The 4,546-nt window shown below is 39.1% G+C and overlaps 1 long non-coding RNA gene across 1 annotated transcript; it reads right to left on the bottom strand.

Annotated features, from left to right (window-relative positions):
- Window positions 1–1,024: 1,024 nt before the first annotated feature.
- Window positions 1,025–2,403, bottom strand: LOC109269796 (uncharacterized). The gene is made up of 2 exons (XR_002081272.2): window positions 2,242–2,403; window positions 1,025–1,378 (listed from the first exon to the last, which is right to left on the bottom strand). It is a non-coding gene; the product is annotated as an uncharacterized LOC109269796 (long non-coding RNA).
- Window positions 2,404–4,546: the final 2,143 nt, after the last annotated feature.

The following is a 4,546-nucleotide window of genomic DNA, read 5'->3' as shown; positions in this document are numbered from 1 at the left end:
AGAATCAGCATCATAAAGCACAGGTTTGAGGATCAGCCCTTCTGCATGCCAGCTCTATGATCCAGGCCATATCACATCCTCTCCGTAAACCTGTTTGTTCGCAAGACGAATAACTTACTTCCCACCCATCTCGTGAGGTTGTTGTGGAGATCAGATCACATACTGGGTTTTGCAAGGTCTCTGGAGGCTGCAAAGTGCTGGACAAAATATAGGTGTATCGATAGGGAAAATATTTGGCTTAAGAAATGAATCTCTACTTTTCTACAAGAATTGACTGCACTGGGTCACACCACATTTTCTTCTCAACTGAAAATTTGCTTGTAGATTTGCTTTATTACTGGAAACACTTGCTCTGTTTTTCTGTGCTGGTTCCAAGATGCCACACAGTAGTTGCCTGCCTTGCGCTCCTGGATTATGTGAATCCTTAAAATAAACCATGTTAGGTCTGATGCTTTAACTGGGTATTTGAAAACATAGAATGGTTTAAGGTTACGTGAAATACACCCAAAAAATGAGAGGAGGGAAAATGAATTCATAAAAATTCAGTAAAAACATTTTTGTCTTAACAGATGACCACATCCTGGTACAGAAGTGCATTCCTAATATTCCGGCACCAGGGGTCCTTTACAGGAATGTTGAAGTGTTTCTTGAAAATCCCTGCACAGGGTAGATACAGTACAGGCATAAAACAGTGGGTTCTTAAGATTCAGTTTTTATAAAGTGCTCAGAATGCCCACAACATTTTAAAGCAGAGATGGAAGTAGACAAAATGCCTTTCTGTTTTCGTGCAAATTCTAACCAATCCTTGCGGTTACGAACCCACATATTAATAAGCAAACTGATCCTTTTCTACAGGAAATCCAACATAATGTTTATGTGATGCTACCCTAAGCTATGCGTTTCTGGAGGGATGGTTCCCATCGTGCCACCAACTCCTTTGTGGAAGTCAATGTGGGTTGTTGCTACTGTTTGGGTCCGTTAGGAACGCCTCCAGCTTCAGGTTAACAATATCCGGACACACATAGCCTACATTCAGTTGTTTATTGTTCTGCAATAACAGGAAGTCTGCAAATACATAATGGCTAGTAGTGTTGATTTAGTGGCCAATGATATTAGCGCTCAGCATTAGCATTTCAAAGATTCATGTGATCTCATGACTGCCCTGTGGCCTGCAACCATCCCAAGTATCACATATTTGAAGCAGGTACATTCAGAGGCAAGACTGCAGTGGGAGACGGGAGTCCAAGGGCAAGCAAATCATGGGACTGTGCATTTTTCTTCACAAAGGTTCTTGTTTTCATGGAGGAGATTTCCCCAAAAGCTTTCCAGTATATTTCCGGTATTTTATATTTCATTCGCCAGACTGGGTCACATGTTACTAGAAGGAGAGAAAGTAGTTGAGTTCACTTTTTCCAACATCTGAACAAAACCATAACTGAAGTCAGTTTGGAGTCAGGCAAACACCAGACTATGCCATTTGGGCTTTTAGTTTATGCTTATTTTTTTGTAAATATATCATATGTAACAAAGAATTCAAAGCAAAATGATAGTTTCGGTTCCAATACAAGGGATTATCTAGATTCTCCAACAGTTAATATTTTAGTACATTTACTTTTTTATTCTCACTCTTTCTTCCATCTTAAATGTACACGTATTGATCTTTTTATGAAGTAATTGAAATTAACTTGTAGACACGATCCCTTATAAGTTTAAATACTTTTAAGTATGTATGTCCTAAAAACAAAGAAAAAAAAACCCTCCTACATAACCACATTATATCTTTAAAATCAGGAACTTGACATTGATGCTCTCCTCCTAATAATTAGATTTAGATTATGCATTTGGGGCGGCAATATCACAGAAATTATGCTATCTTCTCAGTGTTCTGTTAGGAAGTATGTGACACTGATTTGTCCCAGTATTGGCAAGGTAAACTATGACTACAGAGTTAAACTGGTAGCTGCTAGCTTCTCCACTCCAAAGTAACTATGTCTTCCTTTGTAATTACAAGGATAGTAAAACCCTGGTTCACGAGCATAATTCGTTCCAGAAACATGCCTGTAATCCAAAGCACTTGTATATCTAAGCGAATTTCCCCATAAGAAACCATGGAAAGTCAGATGATTCGTTCCACAACCCCAAAATATTCATATAAAAATGATTACAATATTGTAATATGATACAAAATAATAAAGAAAATGCAAAATATAAAGAAAAATAAACAAATCAACCAGCACTTACCTTTGGAAACCTTCGTGGCTGGTGTGAGGGAGGCAAGAGAGAGGAGGGTTATCGTGCGGGACAACTTTCACTTTCACTAACGGAATCACTGCTATCTATTGGCTCAGTGGAATCTTTCCTTTCATGCAAGTTTAACAAAGAATCTATCCAGTGGCACTTGCTTTGGCCTCCTTTTGAGGATTTCGCAGAAATGTGACATCGCATTGTCGTTAAACAGATTCATCGCTCACACTGCTACAGCCTCATTTGGGTGGTGTTTCCTACAAAATTTTGCACTGTTTCCCACATTTTACACACGTCCCTAATCTCCTCTGAAGTGAGGGATTTCTCTGTCTTTTTCTCCTCCTCCTCTGCAGACGAGATACAGAAGTAGGCTTCTTACAAGATCTTGCAATTTCTGCCACTTGCATACCTCGTTCGTACGTACTTCTCGATGATTTCCTTCTTAATTTCCACCGTAATCATCTCCTTCTTTCTTTTTCTTTTTTTTCTTTTTTTTGTTTTTTTGTTTTTTTGAGAGAGAGAGAGATAGAGTGTGAGCAGGGAGGGGCAAAGAGAGATGGAAACACAGAACGTGAAGCAGGTTGCAGGCTCCCAGCTGTCCGCACAGAGCCCGACGCAGGGCTGGAACTCATGAACCACGAGATCATGACCTGAGCCAAAGTCGGCCAGGCAGCTCAACCGAGTAACCCAGGTCCCCCTCCTTCTTACTGCCTTTCTTTTCAAACTTTTTGTTCAAGGGGGCCGTTGAATACCCTCGCACGATGTTGACGACAGTACAGCATTAATTAACTCTTGTCATATACTGTATTGGATGCAACTGGCAATAAGGCAGCAGAGGAAAGGGTCTATACCTGCAGGCAGTCTGACCTAGAAGGAAGCAAAGCATTCCTAAGCTTCCTCTTACATGGAAAAGCAGAGGACCGTCCAGAGGTGCTTTGCAGTGACAAAAAAACACTAGTGCCCGCTGTGGGCACCTTCCACGGTTCTGAAAAATCATTGATTTCTGCAAAACACCTCACCTGAGACCAAGCATCTGAGCATGAGAGATGACCACCCACAGACCCACAGCGAGAGAGAGAAAAAAGGACCATTGGCTGAATTGTGATCGTGTGATGTTTGGCATCAAATATTACTCATATTGCAAGACACCATTCCTTTAACAAGTTAATAATTATTAGAAACGTTTGCTTGTGCTGCAGAACACCTGCAAACAAGTTACTCTCAATCCAAGGTTTTCCTGTACTTTGTTAAGAAATACTCTGAGACTATGAAAATATCCTACTTCTCATTACACTTTCACTGACTGGTTTTAATATCCATTGATTCTTACTCTAATAAGTTAGTATTATGATGGTTATTAGATGGTTATTTTATAATTCTATAACTCCATCTACATTGATTAGTTTACATGCCACTATTAGGAAGAATGTTCTTTTCTCCCCATTAATTCATTTATATCAATATAGATTTATAGATTCCTTCTTTGTTCAATGGATTAATATCCAATGATATTATTTCGATGATAAAATTATCCCCTATTTGGCCAGCGGTAGCCCTTCCAAATTGACCTCTGTATCCTTGTAGTGAGGTATTATTATTATTCCTCGAACACTTTTTTTCCTTTCTGTCAAAATAAATTGTTCCATGTTCAACATGTATTTTTGTAGCCCCAGGCCCCAAAGCACCCATTTCTACAAGAAGTCCTCATTCCTTTTAATGGAGAATGTTATTTGTAAATGTTATTTGTAAACCAGCATCTGGGGTCTACATGTATTCATTACTACTTAGATCTCATTGCTTTCAGTCTTCTTAGTAAAAAGAACTAAGAAATATGTATGCATATACCTATATATTATATGTGCGCATTTACTTTTATATTTGTTTCTATATCTATCTATTGAAAACAACGGGCTTACTCCAGAACTTCCCGTTCTAATCTAAACTTAAGAATGGTCTAGCATTCCCCCCATCCAATCTCCAACTCCCCTTCTCCAACAGTGAGAAACACGACTTCATTATCCTTGTGTTAATTTATTTGTTCAAGTCTCCTCCATGTAACCAATGTCAGAGCAAGACTGGTTCTTGGCCATAGGACCACCTCTGTCTGGTTCAATGACGACTATACCATAGACTTCCTGTTTACCTTTCACGGCATATTATAGTCAGTGTTTTAGAACTACTTTGGCACAAATCCACAGAAATAAGTCGATTGACCCATTCAGTTGCAACAGTCACAGGCTACTGTGAACAATGAGGAACACTTAAATTAATGAGTAGAAAACTAAAAGCAATCACGAATGAC

The sequence above is a fragment of the Panthera pardus genome, unplaced genomic scaffold (assembly GCF_024362965.1).
Source record: "Panthera pardus isolate Hobbes unplaced genomic scaffold, ASM2436296v1 HiC_scaffold_13, whole genome shotgun sequence".
Classification (NCBI taxonomy): domain Eukaryota; kingdom Metazoa; phylum Chordata; class Mammalia; order Carnivora; family Felidae; genus Panthera; species Panthera pardus.
This window is presented reverse-complemented; position numbering and strand designations above follow the sequence as displayed.